The sequence below is a fragment of the Aotus nancymaae genome, unplaced genomic scaffold (assembly GCF_030222135.1).
Source record: "Aotus nancymaae isolate 86718 unplaced genomic scaffold, 86718_ANA_hifiasm-v0.15.2.pri h1tg000021l, whole genome shotgun sequence".
Classification (NCBI taxonomy): Eukaryota; Metazoa; Chordata; class Mammalia; order Primates; family Aotidae; genus Aotus; species Aotus nancymaae.
The window spans coordinates 9,097,148-9,114,165 of NW_026988433.1; the positions used below are offsets into that span (position 1 = coordinate 9,097,148).

The 17,018-nt window shown below is 41.0% G+C and overlaps 2 protein-coding genes across 6 annotated transcripts in view; both read right to left on the reverse strand.

Moving 5' to 3' along the window:
* The window catches only part of RFLNA (refilin A), a 323,776-nt gene extending 322,387 nt beyond the window's left edge, over positions 1 to 1,389 (reverse strand). Inside the window, exon 1 of the mRNA XM_064379609.1 lies at positions 1,308 to 1,389. The gene's annotated coding sequence lies outside the window, so the exon portion shown is untranslated. The remainder of the gene's footprint in view (positions 1 to 1,307) is intronic.
* Positions 1 to 16,735, reverse strand: part of ZNF664 (zinc finger protein 664) — a 39,993-nt gene extending 23,258 nt beyond the window's left edge. For 2 of the 5 annotated variants that reach the window (XM_012447148.2, XM_012447149.2), the window contains exon 1: positions 1,308 to 1,395. The gene's annotated coding sequence lies outside the window, so the exon portion shown is untranslated. Of the gene's footprint in view, positions 1 to 1,307; positions 1,397 to 16,645 lie in introns of those variants that run through there. The other 3 variants (XM_064379608.1, XM_012447147.2, XM_012447150.2) reach the window with 3 other exon arrangements.
* Positions 16,736 to 17,018: the final 283 nt, after the last annotated feature.

A 17,018-nucleotide genomic window follows, 5' to 3' on the forward strand; every position in this document is an offset into this window, starting at 1 on the left:
TACCACCCATAATAAAGACTGGCTGAGGGTACCCAAATCAGCACAGGAGAGAATGAAGCCAGAAAGAGACAGAGAGGAGAGAACATTTGCCATTATGCCAGGGTCCACTTGCCCCCACTTCTAAATAGGTCAGTCACCTGGAAACCCATCCAGCACATGGGAAAAGAGAGAAAAAGGAGAAAGGTGGTCAGGCCATTTCTGTTCAGGGGCAGCCCCAGCTTTCCCACTCTAGCCACATACAGCCAAGAAAAAGAAAAGACAACATACCTCCACGCAGGCTTAGCCTTCTAACAATGCACAGTCACTAGACCCACTAGGACAGAGGCCAACAAAATGTCCTTTATCCCCCACAGCCAATCCTCCTCATTGGATGGGTAACTGAAGTCTGGGAAGGCAGAAGCCCAGGACCTGGGAAAGCAGCCTCTGGCAGCAGGGGAAATGATGAGAAGCACATGCCCCTGGAAGCCAGCAGCTATCCAGACAAGGGCTTTCCTTTCTCTTGTTGCCCAGCTATGCATGGAAATAACATACATTTTCATGATGTCTGTGAATTACAGAGATCTGACTGTATGTTCAACTGGAGTATTCTGGATTTCAGCAATGACCACATAAAGATAAACAAATACCTGTCCTGTATATGTTGTCTTCTTGAGTTGAGACAAGAAGAGAGAGAAAAAAAAAACTTTAAAAAAGAACAAATCCAAAGAGAAAACAAAGGAAAAAAAATAGTTGTGCTGGGAACACAATGACACTCAGAATCAAGTCTGCACAGACAGATGTAAAACCATAATCCTCAGGTAAGAAGATTTCCAGGAACTCATATTTAAGGAAAAGGCTATTATTCAGGCATTGAAAAAAAATACCAGAAATTTATAGAGCAACTCAGCTTTTAAAGGTTTGATAGCTCAGTGAGGACAGGAACAACTGCAGAGAAGGACAAAGGGTAACATGATATTTAGAAACCATGTAAGGCCTCCAAGAAGGCAGAAGAAAATGGGATAAGCAAAACAAAGTTTTAATAACTAATGGTTCACATGGAAAGTATGAAATGAAGATCACGAGAGACAATAAGCCATGAACAAAAATGTTTCTGCCATCTTCAGAGTAAGGAAGGTGGTCCAAGGTCTGGGGCATCCAAGGCCAGATAAAGGCAAGAGGTCAGGAAGAGCATGAGGCACGGAGAGCTGCTTCCTCACTGAGCCCCAAAGGGCACATGCTCAGAAAAAACTCTAGAGACAGCTTTGGTTTAAAATACTCAAGGGGGATTCTCCATCTAGGACAAATGGTGAAACAAGTAGAAAACTTACCACAGTGACAGGATCAAAACCCCCAAGACATTCCAGAAGAACAGGCAGAGGCAGGGCCCACAGTGGCTGAAGGGCTACAAAGGCCTTATGATCCTGCTGATGAGAGAAATGCAGAGAGAAAAATAGGTTTATTTATAAAGAATTTAGGATCACAAAATGTTTTCACGAACTACCTATTATAAATGTGGGATCCCGGCTCAGAAGATAGGACAGACCCATTTACAGTTGGGATTTATATAAATATATGGGATTCAAGGCATGGAGGTCCAAAGAAGGGTTGAGCAAATCTGACAAACTACAGAAAGGAAAATCCAGGCACTCTGCACAACTTCCCTCCAAGACACAGGTATCCCAATATCACAATGAGCCTCATGATGGGAACCTGATCCAAAATGCGTTTAAGGTTCATAGGTATGAGATGACTGACAGACTAGCTAAAATGCCAGGGAGTAAACAATCAATAGTGTTTTTTCATGGATTTTCCAGTCTCTCAGGGTGCTGAAGAAGCAAAAACTGGAGTCAGACTGGACGAGTTCATGTCCTGGCTCCACTGCATACCTGCTGTATAATTTTCACCTAAAAAGTTAAGAATGAGTTAATGGAGATAATAAAGGCAGCTAGCCTTATAAGGTAATTTAAGGATTAAATCAATTAATCCATGAAAAGTACTTAAAACACTGCCTGGCAAAATTTTAGGGCTCAACAAAGCTATCATTATTTTATTTATTCCATCTACTACCTCCCCGCTCTGCTATATTCTATAATTGTTCAGAGAAGTTTGGGTATAGATCTCAAGATCTGTCTTTAAGTTTGGGGAACTTCACTTTCTCCTGGCGTTATGATGATATATTAAGGAACTTAGGTATCACACCGCTGCCATATCTGCATGTGGATGGGACATTTACATGTTTTTGTAGCTGTTGTCAATCTGGGGACAGTGCTGAATTACAGTATGCCTATGAAGCTCTCCAGAGCTTTGGGGGAAAGGATTATGTGAAACGCATGTGGTTAGAATGATCCAATTTGCTGATACCTACTTGAAGTTGCTATATCGTTTTCAGCAGAAATCACTAACATTAGAAATAGAGTCCTGTAAACTATGCTGAGTGGCTCTGTCAGAGACTGAATAAAACAGGAAGAAAATGGAAAAATAAAAATGCTTTCAACACATTTAGTTATTTTAGTTTCTCTGTAGGAATAAAGGTTCGACTTAGAATGAAAGCTGTTAGCAGGATAATATTTTCAAGGGCAGGAATACATCTGGAGGAATTTCAAATGGTCTTAACATTGAGCCAGGTTTTTTCTCCCTTACTGAACTATACATGCCAATCATGGTGCCTGCTAGCCTACAAATCCAACTAATGTGAACTGCCTCAGCTTTAAGGGTAGGCCCAGGCAGCCATGGGCCACATGACCACTTCTGAGACCAAGTACAGATATCTGACCCAAGAGCTTAACTCTGACCTATAATGTGGCTTGGAACAACAATAAAAGCAAAACAAAATCAGATTCTCTCTCTCTCTCAAGAAGCTAAGCAATACTGAGAGAATGAGGTTATTAGCTGTGAGAGATGAAGCTGAGAGGTTATGATCTACAAAATGACTGCAGAGGTCATGAGATCACAGCAAACCAAAATCATGAGGAAGTAGAATCTTTAATAAGCAAGGAGGAGCTAAAAGGTTAGAAAAGACATACAGACATGGGAAAAACAAGCCAGATGGCAGCAAGAGGAGAAAGATACAAAGAAATGAGCGATGCCGTGAGAGACCCCACTGTCCAAGGGAAAGACTGTGGCTTGTCTCTGGACTAAGCTCCTCATGGGTCTGATCCACATGCATCCTCCAGCATAGCCCCTTATGCAGAAAGTGGTCTGAATGTATCGCTGTTCTTTGCAACAAAAAATCCCTAACTAAAACACATCCTTCAACTCCTGCTTAGGATGTTTTCCCAGGAGGTGCCTCAGTGCCACAAACAGATTCCGGGCAAGTCCACACCCCCGCCTCTCCAGACATGCCTAGACACACCCAACGTCCACTTCCCAGCAGAACAGGAATGTCTTATCTTTAGACATATAGGCACAGCCCCTAAGGCTCATGAGATCTCAAGGACCTATGTAAATGTTTCAGATCTGAAAAAAAATTACTGGATGCAAAACATGAAAAGAAAATTGCAAAATTAAAATTAATAAACAATAAATGTCTACACCAATCAAAGCTTAACTCATAAGGTTTTGTACAAGCTAATTTTATGTGGGATATGGGTGATTTGATGTTTGATACGACATAGTAAAGGCCTCCAAAGGTTAAAATGGCTTAAGGCCTTCACAGGTCTTCACATCAGTTCCATAGCAGTGGATGTGTCTGGGTCTAAGCTGGAACCTGCCATTCTACCCTCTGGATAAGTATACACTTAAACAGCATGCCTAGCCACTCAAAGTGCGCAGTCTGTCTAAAGCGAGATGTCAAAGACCTCCTCCCAGATTTAAACAGTTATTTTATCACTTCTGATATTAGAAATGTTATCTTTTCTTAATGAAATATTTTATATAAGTGAAGCCAAATAACTTCTATTAGCCATACTATTAGTTTTACCAAGAAGTTTTTTAATGTCATTTATGATAGCAAATTGACTCATAGATTTAAAGGATTTAACATTTGACATGTGTCAGAATAGTAAATAAAAAATGTGCCACATTTACTCTCTCCCACAAGGACTCCCTCAAATGTCATGAACAGAACAAGACATTTTCTTCCTTTCAGTCAGACTCTCAATCTGAGAAAAGTAGGAAGTGGCACAAAAGTTACACAAAACTTAGATCTTATATTCTGAGATGATGGTGTTAAAAACAAAAAAAGCAAATATAATCCTTTCTAGTCATTGTTGATTACAGCTCTAATTTCATATGCACAGGTAAGCGCCACGTGTTATCTGGAGCCATCCCCCAACTAAGACCAACTGACTCTTCTCACTTTCACCACTTACCTCCTCCACAGCACCTATAATACCTTCTGTGTGTGCCCTCTACTCATCATTATGCACCCCCACCGCCACTACAAAACTGCTCTCCAAGTCTAATCTGGGGGCCATTCCTCCCACCTCACCCTCACTCCTAGTCTACAGTCTCCTCGGCTCCCAGTTACCTGCACATTCTCACTTCTCTTCCGGCCTTGCTGAGTGTGCCTAAATATAGGAGTCCTCCATACAGTATGTCCTGTCTCCATTTTTTAGCTCAACTACCTGCTTGGCTGAAATGATGACCATTTCCATGATGATGATGCCACATTTTCTTATCACAGTCTTGCCTTCTTACTTGTATCTCCAACTGCCTACTAGAATTATTTCCCCATCATCCCATGATAAACTGAAAATCATTACTTTGCCAAACTCAAAATCCCTATAAAAGGCAACTTCTTCCTTCAACGAATCTCCAGGGAGAAGAACTTTAAAATCAACTCTCTCCCCGTCCCAGGCCGCCACATCCTTTTCAACTGTTTTCTTTCTGTGCTTGCTTCTTCCCTTCAGCATTTAAACACAATGCAGAAGTCTCCCTCTACCTTAAGGAAAAATAGAATTTAATCCCAGGCCTTCTCTAACGGCCCTGTCTCCCTAGCCCCACCCTCCATTTCCCTATCCAGACTTCTTAAAAGACTGATTTTTCTGGATTTCTATTGCTTCATTTCCCATTCATGCCTCAATCCAACACCATACCACTGAGGTTCCTCTCACTGTCAGCTTTGTCTTAGCCAATCCAAGGGCATTTTTTGTTCTTTATCCCACTGGACACTACTGGCCACACTCCCTTGGCTCCTTCTGTGACCCTATGGCCTCTATGTTCTACACTCACTGCATAAACCCGGTATTATCAGTTAGTGGGGCAAGCTCTTGTAACACTAGTACATTCCCATGGGTTCCATCTCCCCTCTCCTCTGCTCTGCTCCTAACATCCACAACAGTTTCAACCATCTCGCCCACTGGTTCTCAGCTCTGATGGTGAAAGAAAACTCTTGCTAGGAGTCCACATTTCAACTGTTCCAGTTGAACAAGGCCTCCAGAGGGCACTCAAACACCTGCTCAGAACCCTCAGCTCTCACACTAAGGTCTTAGGACTTGAAATCAATGTCACAATGGATTACTACCTCTAGTTGCCAAGCATCATGAACATGCATGCAACCTGCTTTGTACAAGTTCTCTGATCCTAACTGCGAGTCTGAAGGCTTACCACAAGGTCCTAGTTCTATCACAATGTAAAGTTATAGAATTAGAAGTAGTTTATTGAATATTGGTTAACCGAGAAACCTGACATGTTTTCTAGCTAACACCGAGTACTTTGAATCAATGAAATATTCTTAAACCCCATCAGGCTCAATCCTAAATATATTTGAACTACACATCCAAAAGTGATTTTGAAAGCCAGAGGGACATACAGAATTTACCCTGCAGAAGAAAAATGGCTCCAATTATTTCTATGAACTGTTGTATTGTTAACCTAAGTGGCAGAGTTCATCGTTTTTGGGACAGAGGTCTGCTCTGGCTACAAAAGCCTCCTCACAAGCTCTGTAACAATACCATAGAACAGACTGCAAAATCAGATGTGGAAATAAACTATGATTATTTTATGAACTTTCAGGGGTATGAAAAATAAATGAGTTCTAGAATAGCTTTACTAAATTTCTTATAATGTATCAGGTGACACAAGAGACACTGCATATTCCAGAGTTAGAATAAAGGTGTAGAAGCAATACAAATTATATTTTTTAAAATTACACTTTGAATGCTTCTGCTACATCTTCAAAATTAAATTGCATTTTTTAAAAATTCTCTTCTTCCAGTTTCTTACAAATGAGTAACCATACATAGTCATTGGTTCCACCTTGTGACTCCCTCACATGGATTAGCTGTGGTGCAACTTTTTTTCTTTCTCTTTCTTTCTCTCTCTTTCTCTTTCTCTCTTTCTGAGACAGGGTATCCATCTGTCACCCAGGCTGAAGAACAGGAGCATGATCATGGTGCACTAAAGCCCCGACTTCCAGTGATCCTCGCACCTCGGCCTCTTAAGTAGCTGGAACCACAGGTGTGTGCCACCATGCATGGCTAATTTTTCTATTTTTGGTAGAGATAGGGTTCTGTCATGTTGCCCAGGCTGGTCTCAAACTCCCAGCCTCAAGCAATCCACCTGCCTTGGCCTCTCAAAGTGCTGGGGTTACAACCATGAGCCACTAGGCCCAGCTGACACAACTTTCAACCTGGAAAGACTTCAATTTGCTAAATCTAAGATTCATTCCTGATCCCTTTATCACATCTCTAGGCCATTTAAAACTACTGCTTCTGTGCTTTCTTGAAACTTCCTAACTTCCAGGACATCTCTCCTGAGTGTCCTCATCTGCACTCCCTTCTCGTCAGTCCACCAGGCTCACACTAAGTGAATCTGCTCCCGTAAGCCCGAAACAGTAAAACCAATACAGTGAGTGTGGAATCCAAGCTAAGCCAATCAGATCCTCTTTCTGGAGAATTTGGAATTGGTAAGTGGTAAGTGAAAAGACTGGGTCTGTGATGTAAGCTGGTAGAAGTTATAGTTTCAGGATGGCCTTCCACAGTGAGCACCCAGGGTCACATGTGTTACAGACTGCTGAAAGAGAGAAGGGGTTAGGGGGAGGGCAGGCACACGGAGAAGGATAGGGCAGACACACAGTGAGCAGAAGCTGGGGAGATAAAGGCAGAGAGCACAGACACACAGACTGCCGCCAACTTCCCAGAGACCAGGCCCCAACCTCTGATGAAGACATTCCCCTTCCTCTCTTGTGGGTAACAACCCCCACCATGGGCACCAAGGAAGGAGAACTGTAAAGACCCCAGGCACAATTAGTGCCTGAAGTATAACTCAATGCTTACCTATATCAAGCTTACATATACATAATTATACTTAGTTCCATGTAATCTTTCTATATAATCATATAGGTATTGTAGTTGGAGTTGTACTGACACATTTAGTGCTTATTTATATAATCCTTCTATATAACCATATAGTAGTTTGTAGTAGGAGGAATGTCTAGAGCAGTCACAGAACAGAAGCAGTACATGGGAAAACAGCCAGACCAGGACAAGAACTAAAGACCCAGATGGTGGCATCCCTGCCTGAAAGGGCATATGCTGTATGGCAGGCTTGGAGCAAGAGCCTCTCCTTCTGATAAAGAAACTGTAGTACCTTGCATCCAGTTCCTGTAGAAAGTAGGCCTCAGGTCTGAGATCCTGGAAATAACTGAGGGAGAAGAACCCGTCCGGTGTGACCAGTCACGGAGGCTGTACACCTTGTCAGTCTTTTCTCGCTTCTGTGCTAGCTCAAATCATCCTCCCACAAGTATCTTAAGAGAAGAGCACAAGTCTGTCAGCCCCCACTGCATTGGCTTACAGTATCCTTCTATTAGAAATCCTTTGAAGTCTCCGGCTCCCAGGTAAGAAGTGTTGCACACGATACCTGTTGCACACAGCCCACCTCCTTGCCTCAGTGACCTAATGAGGGTGGACCCCTTTTCTATACACGACCCTCTACTGCACACAGCACAGCCCCCTACTGTGCACGGCCCACCTCTCTGCCCAGGTGACATAATGGGGTGGCCCCCTCGCTTGAGAGTCCCATGATTATGTATGCCCTATTACTAAGCCTACAGATGATGACCTCATTTACGACCCTTCCCCCAGCCTGTACCTAATAAATGTGGACGCTTCTGTGCATTTGGGGCCTCGCCTGTCTCTGCTCATAGGTGGTGTGGCCCCCTGAGTCCAGATGCTATTCACCAGTTCTTCAGTGTCCTGTCTCTTTATTTCTCAGATCCTGCACCTCAGCATAGCATAAGGAACACCCCACGACCTGTGGGGCCCAACAGCCCTACACTCTCTTAATGATTTCTGTTACCTAGGCAGGCACTTTCTCTGCTACCTTTTCCCCACTTATCGTTTAAGGTACCCATGCTCCAGCTCTGCTTTGAGCATCTTCTCTCTGCCAATCCTAGCCATGTGGCAAGGACACTGAATGATGCCCAAATCTCTGGCCATACTACTAACAGCCAGGTGTGCACTCACACATGGATAAAAGGGCACCACTCTGCCTATTTCCTGGCCTGCCCCTATGTGGAAGGGACCAGTTTACCAAGATGAAGAGAAATTACTCCAAGAAGTCAGGTGTACTCTTAACAACAGTCTGACTGACAAAAGGACCACTAATGTCCAGAGAAAGCTCCATCACCCACTCATAGAGGCAGAGTCTAGCCCAATGAACCCCAAAGACAATCATGGTATTACCTGAAGTCAGAGTCATGCGGTCTTAAATAATTCTATATGAAAAACATCAAATGTCCAGCTATCTAGACAGATAGGCCCCAATTTACAGATGTATGACTATATTGCAAGAAAAACTTGCCATGTAGAAATATTTATTTAAATACCACAGCTATGTATTTTATGTGGTCATTCTTACAGCAAAGCATACATATGTATTGTAAAATTATCTTTGTAAATCCTCTTCACGAAGAACCCACATATCCTTGTAAGACCTTTAAACTCAAGCGTGTCCAAAACTGAATCAGTCACCTTCTCACCAAAACCTACTATATTCCTGTGTTAATCTGTTTTCTATTGCTTACAAGAGAATACCTGAAAAACTGGATAACTTATAAAGAAATTTATCTCTTACAGTTATGGAGGCTGAGAAAGCCCAGGTCAAGGGGCCACATCTGGTGACAGCCCTCCTGCTGGTAGGGACTCTCCAAAGAGCCCTGAGCTGGCACAGGGCATCACACGATGAGAGGGGGCTAAGCGTCTTAACATGCTATCTTAAAGCCCCTAGGTTCCCTCCCATGACAACCCATTAATCCATTAATCTATGAATGGCTCTGCCCTCATGAGCCAAACCTCTGAAGGCCCCACCTCTAAACACTGCCATATCGGGGATTAAGTTTCAACATGAGTTTTGGAGGGGACGAATATTCAACACACAGCCAATTCCCAGCTGTAGTAAATGGGTCCACTCTCCCCTCAATTGCCCAAGTCAGAAACCTGGATATCATTGACTCCCCCACATCACAAAAGTCTAGACACTCTCTTCCAAATATCTCCAGAAACTCTCCATTCTCTACCTGCATTGTCTCAACTTAACTCGGGCCACCACCTTCTTCCCTGGAATATTAAAAAAGCCTCCAGTCTTGTTTCCCTCTAATCCATTATCTACTCTAATGTAACCTTTCTAAAATGCAAAATGGATTGTTCTTACCCTACTCACAATTTTTCAATGGGTCCCAATCAATTTCAGTGTAATTTCCAAATTCATAGGGCCTTTAACCAAAAAAGAGTGCACATGTCTATCTGCCATGTAGCTATCATGTCTCAGATAAAATATACTTTGTTAAATCAAATGTTCCATCATAAATGTAATACAGGTACATGTAATCTTGGTAAACATAAAAAAGATTATTTGAATCACCCAACATCCTACTGAAGTCCACAATTCTTAAGATTTCCATCTAATTTCTTCTACATATTTTTGCCATTCATAGGTCTTACTGGAAGGCTGCTGGGACTTCTGTTTAGGCGTTTTAATCATATCATGTACACAACTTTGTATCCTGATTTCCTTCCACTTAACAGTATCATAAGCATTTTAATACATTTTCTTCACAAACATTTTTAATAGCAATGTTATTTGCCACTAAATATATGATACAGGGGATGTATTATAACCATTCTGCAAACTGTGCCTGTAAACATAATTCTACAATATACATCTTTTGTGCAGAAAGCTTTTTTCTGTATTTAAAAATATTCTTTGGTGGTTCCTAGACAGTTGCTATGTCAAGAAATATAAATAATTTTAAGACTCTTGATACATATGGCCAATATAACACAAGAGCATGCCATTTTTACCACATCCATTTAGGTACTAGGTACTATGTTTTTGTCTAAATTTAGACCTTTATGAAATTGGTGAGAAATTGTAGTATCTTCATTACAAAAGTAAATGCCATTGTAAAAAAAAAAAAAAAAAAAAAGCAATGCAAACATGATATGAAAAAACAGTCTCCCCTAGGCTTTCCCCAAGAAGTAATCAGAATTAAATGTTTTCCATGTATTCTAGTATTTTTCTAATTCTTATTCACTATATATGTGTGTGTACGCGCGCACACGCGCAAACACACGCCTTTCATTATTTTGTTTTGTAGCTTACAAAAAAAGAAATTAAGCTTGCTTTTCGGTTCAATAGTATATTCTAGACATCCATACAGGCTATGTTAGTACGTACAAATCTATCTCTCTCTATATAAACTAACAGGCTAGACACAGTGGCTCATGCCTATAATCCCAACACTTTCGGAGGCCAAGGCAGGAGGATCAGGAGGCCAAGCCGGGAGGATCACTTCAGGACAGGAGTTCCAGACTGGCCACAGTAATGTGGTGAGACTCTGTCTCTACAAAAAAATTTAAAAATCAGCCAGGTAGTGGTGTACGTATGTGGTCCCAGCTACCTGGGAGGCTGAGGCAGGAGGATCACTTAAGCCCAGGAGGTTGAGGCTACAGTGAACCACATTCTGTACCACTGGACTCCAGCCTAGGCAACAGAGCAAGACCCTGTCTCAAACAAAACAAAACAAACCCCATGATAAACAAAACAATACTTGATATTCCACAGTACAGAGGTAACAAAATTTATTGTGATTATCTTCAATTTTTCCTCATTATCAGTGATGCTGCGATAAACGTCGTTCATATCAACGTATGTCCTTCTATGAGAATAGTAGATTCCTTGAAGTGTAGCTGCTAGATCAACACATACTTTTATTTTGATAAAATTCTGCCAAAATTGCCATCTAAAAGGTTGGAACAATTTTATGTCCCAACAATGTATTAGGTGCCTTTTTTACATCACTGGATAGCTTTTTAATTTTTGCCTGATCCCCCTCCTCCCCACACACAAAAAATCTAGCTTTTAAATTTCCAATCTCCTAAACACAATGAGGTTGAATTTCCTCTTCACTGTTTGAACACTTTTATCTCTCTGAGAACTATTCTTAACCTCAATTCATTATCTAAGTTGTCAATTCTATTTATTCTTTATACATGCTACAGGTTTCTTCTCAGTCTGTCACCCTGAAATGTTTTCTGTCACAGAAATTTCAATTGTGATTACAGTCAAATTTATCAATCCTTTTATTATGATTTTAGGTCTTAGTTTACCTAAATGGCCTACCTAAAACACATTATTTCCAGTGTATCCTTCTACACAACAAATTCTCTATTTCCTTCTAATACTTTTATAGTTTTTTTTTTTAGCTAGTTCCTTAATCCATCTCGAAGTCATTTTGAATATGATGAAGTAGGATCTTTCTTTCCAAATAAAGAGCCATTTATCCCTATACAACATAATGAATTATAATTTCCCAATTGTTACAAAATACCAACTTTATCATATGCTAAATTCCTATATAAAAATGGGTCTGTTATACTGGATTCTACTTTGCTCCAGGCATCAATCTGTCTATTCTTGTGCTCACCATTTATATTACTGCAATATTACGGTATGCTTTGACTTCTGATATAGCAAATACCACATTACTACTTTGCCATTAAAAACATTTGTTGGCCAGGCACAGTGGCTCACGCCTGTAATCCCAGCACTTTGGGAGGCTGAGGCGGGCAGATCACCTGAGGTAGGGAGTTCGAGACCAGCCTGAGCAACATGGTGAAACCCCATCTCTAACAAAAATACAAAATTAGCCAGGCATGGTGGCACATGCCTGCAATCCCAGCTACTTGGGAGGCCAAGGCAGGAGAATCACTTGAACCCGGGAGATGGAGGTTGCGGTGAGCTGAGATCGCACCATCGCACTCCAGCCTGGGCAACAACAGTGAAAACTCCCACCTCAAGAAAAAAAAAATTGTTGGCCATTCTAGAACATTTACTCCTACAAAAGAGTTTTAGAAGTTATTTATCAAGTGTTCAAAAATAATTCCCACTGGGATTTCAATTGTAATTACATTGAAATCATAGTTTAATTTGGAGAATTGGAGTTTAATTTAGAGATTAGAGCAATCTTTACAATGATGCCTTCCTCTCTAGGAACAAGTGCCCTTTTATTTAAGTTAGCTTTTAAATCATTTAGGTAAAAGTTTTTACTATTCTTCATAAAGCTTTGGTACATTTATGTCTTACTCGTAAGTATTTTCTAGTTTTGCTAGAAACTAGCAAAACTATTTGCTATTCAGAACAGAAATTAACTTTTCTGTAATCACTAGTTATTTGATTAGAGAATTTACATAGCTTTTCCAATGTTTCACAAGTTATATTTCTATCCAGTGAACTGTTTATTCACATCCTTATATAACCACCTGTATGTGAATCTTCATTATTTTCTTCCTCAATTTGTTTGAGTTCTTTAAGTATTGAAAATACTAACTCTTAGCTTATCATTTGCCACAAATATTTTCCCACTTTACGGTTCAGAGTTTTTTCCCTTTTCTTTCTAAAGAATAATTTAATTTTTATGTAGTCTAATACACTAATTTTTAATTATTATTTTCTCCATTGTTTCTAATAGCACCAGCTACTTACAGATTTGAGTTCCCTGTAGGTGCCTGGGCCTTTATCTCTTACTCTCATAACACCTGCGAAGTGGGGATTATTTTCCTCACTTAAAATACTCCAGTTTAGATACATCTGAGTCTAAAGCATGTGCTCAATCCACCTCAGCATGTAAAACTCCTCTTTCCAGATGTTTAGTATTTACTTCCATTTTCTTTAGATTCAGGGGCATTTGTGATTTTGTTATTAGTTATTACATTTCCATATAAAAAAGTTTATTTCTGGGGTTCTGAATAAGTTCCAGTGACCTGTACGGATATTTTACAGCCAGATGATACTGTTTTAATGAATGTGGCTCTATGTTTGTCTTACCTCATTACTCATAATTATTCTGCCAAGTTCACCCCAAAGTAAACATAGCCATAACATGCAGATATGACAGCCAGGAAGATGGCCTCTCTTTCCATTTAAGGTACCCCTTCAGACCTTTCACAATACTTTATGGTCTCCTCCACAGAGCGCACACTTGACTCTATAAGGTTGTGGTTTGACATGGTTCACTTGTTTGGCTGCAATGTGGTCAGAGCCAGTTTCTTTTTCAGGTTTTTTTTTTTTGACAGGGTAGGTTATTTCTGGAATTCAGAAAGCTATTAATTTTATACATATACTAGTACATGGTCACTTCATCAACTTTTTGCCTAATAATTTTTGTTATTGTTTTCCTAGTCAATAGCATCTATAAATATTTCCCTTCTTTTCATTTTAGAGCCTCATTTCACTCCAACCTCATTTATTACTGCTTTATCAAAACACAAAAACCTTGTTAAACAATGTCCCAGTTTTTAATTTGACTCACTGACACTTTTAAGTGTAGTGTAGACAACTAGTTTAACATTTATGTGTACTTTTTGCATACAAATTACTTATTGCACCTTTTATTTATCCCCACTTTTTAAAAATAAGAAACAAGACTTTTTTTTTTTTTTAAATCAAACACTGATTTGACCTTAGTATACCTGGTGAAGTCAATGTGAATTCCACGGGAAAGCCCACATCTTTTCCAGACAGTCCTCTGAGATGGCTTACCTGGTCTCCCCACTTCAACTCTCCACCCCCAGCACGCCCCCACATTTTGCATGCAGCAACTAGAGTGGCTGTTTAAAGATACAAATCTGATTATGTAACTCATCTTCGTAAAACCCAACCAGTATCATGGTTTCCCATTTCACTTGGGATAAAATACAACCACTTTTACCTGCCCTACAAGACCCTACCTGATCTGGCCCCTGGCCTAGCCACTCTTGCCCTTTACCTCCACAGTCTATCCACAGTCATTCTTTCAGTTCCTGGAATGGGCAAAGCTTTTTCCCCCTTTGAGGCTTTCCCACATGCTGTTCCTCTGCCTGGAAAATTATCCCCCACTTCCCTCCACACTAACACCTACTCACTCTTCAAATCTCAGCTTAAATCTTATTTTTACGGAAAAGCCTTTCCTAGGCCCCTTCTCTCCACTCTAAAATTTGGTCTCCCCTTTCTTATACTCCCTCATAGTTGCTTAACTTCCACAGCAGATACCACAGTTTGTGATCATACGTGTAGTTGTGTGATTGTGTTTAAATTCTGATCCCCTCCCCCTCACAGATTCTGCGCTTCAAGAAATCAAGAACAAGTTGATTTTGCTGGCCACCCTACATATGGCCAATGTACATATATGTACATATGTATCTCACATGTATCTGAAAGAAAAATACCTACAAAGCCCCTAATCATATCTTGTACACTTAAAACGTTACCATCACATCATTCAATCATTAAATTATTAAAAAATTAAATATCAATATTAAAACTCTTTCTTACACAGCCTACAAATTTAGTAACAATCCCTTTTCCCTGATGGACATAAAAGATAATCTGAATCTGCTGCTGCCACAGAAAAATACATGTACAACTTACAACTCTAGGAAATAAGCATAAATATTACAGTGAGGGTATTGTTTTGTCTAGTGTTCAGTTTGCTGATATGTTTATTCACAGTCAACTAACTTATATGCGTTAATTTTTAAGGCATGTAAAAGCATTAGCGGCTGGGCACAGTGGCTCACGCCTGTAAACCCAACACTTTAGGAGGACTGCTTGAGGCCAGGAGTTTAAGACCAGTTGGGGCAAGATAGTAAGACCCTGTCTTTACAAAAATAAAATAAATCAGCCAGATGTGGTGGCACATGGCTGTAGTCAGTCCTAACTACCAGGGAGGCTGAGGCAGGAGGATCATGAGCCCAGGAGTCCGAGGCTGCAGTGAACTAGGAATGTGCCAATGCATTCCAGCAGTGAACTACGATCATGCCACTGCACTCCAGCCTGAGCAACAGAAAGAGATCCATTTTCATTCTTTTTTTTTTTTAAAAGAAGAAGAGAAAGAAGAAAAGAAAGCCCTAGGAAAAAATGCTTTGTAAAATATTGTTTAAGAAGTCCAACGTATTGTTAGTACTTGATAAAAATTAATTTAAAAATCACAAATTAAAAGGCATTCAAAGTTGACTATCTCTAGTGCTCTGTGAAATATAAATGATATTTAAAATAATTTTTGGATCCCAAAGGCTAATAAAACCAATCTTTATATACCACTTTACACTCTAAAAAAAGCATATGCATTGTATCACTGAACTTTATGCAGGAAGCAGAGCAGGCCATTTACAGAAAAGAAAACTAAGGCTTGGTGTGATTCAATGTCCTCCCCAAGGTCACACAACTTCTAACTGGTAGAGTCAGAACTACCATAGGGGAAGGATGGCTGCTCCCACCTGTAAATTTCTTAACCAAAAGAGAACTCCATCATAAATGTCTAATCTCTATAATTAGTGTAGATCTGTGATCCTACCACCGAAATTTCATCTCACCAGAGAACCACTACCAGCGAAAAAGCTGTTTTAAAGTTAAGACTTAAACTGTTATCAATTTGGGAAATGGCTAAACCATGGTATATTGAAACTATGAAACATGATGCAGTTGTGACAAATGAGTTGAAGAATTATATGCTAAAATTGAAAGTTAGGCTACAACAGTCCTTGTTAAAGGAGTCAAAAATGATACAAGAACACACACGTAAAAGTATTCCAAAAGATCTAGAAGGATACACGCCACACACAACAGTCGGCATCCCAGGAGACACGGGTGGATAGCCAAAGACAAAATGCCATCTCTGTGATACGCTGTTTTTTTACAAAGAAAATGTACTACTCTGCTCGTTTAAAATTAATTTTTAAATTTTAAATTAACCTGTGGGTTGAACAAGATCAATTTCCTGCTCTTAAAAAAACTATGCATCTACAAAGGAAATAGGGGCCCTAGCTAAATCAGACGACAAAATGCCTAAAAACCGTTTTATCTTGTGAAAACAATAAACTATGTAAATATCAGAAAACGTTCCTTTAAGAAGGCAATAGCTCGGCGATCTTTTTTCAGTATCTGGTCTCCTTTGTTGCAGTAAGACAGCCCATAAACCAACCAGCAACCAGAACAGTTTGGAGCAGGCTCCCAGGGAGATTTAGTTGTTAGAGTTCGACAAGAAAGGTTTCACAAAGGAGCTGAGTTCTGGGGAAAGCGAGAGGTGATTTGGAGAGATGGGTCCGGATGGGAAAATGTCTGGGAGGGGGGTATACGGAGTTCCTCAGAAGCCGGGGACAGTGAGAAAACTGCCGTGGTGTCCTGGAAGGAGAATGCCCGTGGAGGTGGGAGTCGAGAGGGAAGCGGGCAGCGCCGGCAGCCAGTTTACCTGGGTGAGAATCCGGCCCTTGTTGTGGTCAAACAATGGAGGCGTCCGGCGGCAGCAGCCTTCTGCGCTGGGTGCGCGAGGGGTTCCTCATCACCTGGGCGGGATGCTCGCCTCCTCTGTCCGGACGCAGGGCGCTCTGAAAAACACACAGCACCCCATGCAGCGGCTCCTCCGCAGCCGCCCGGCTCCCCGGTCCCCCGGCGCAGCCATGACCGCCTCTCCCGGGACCCGCTTGGAAGCGCTCCAAGGCGCAGCTCCACGGGCGACGAGGGCGGCCGCGCTCCCCCTTCCCTCGGCTCCAACAACAATGGAGCCGAGCTCGGGAGTCCGGCTCCCGCGGGGCCTCGCCCGGCCTCGCCCTCCCTGCTGCCCA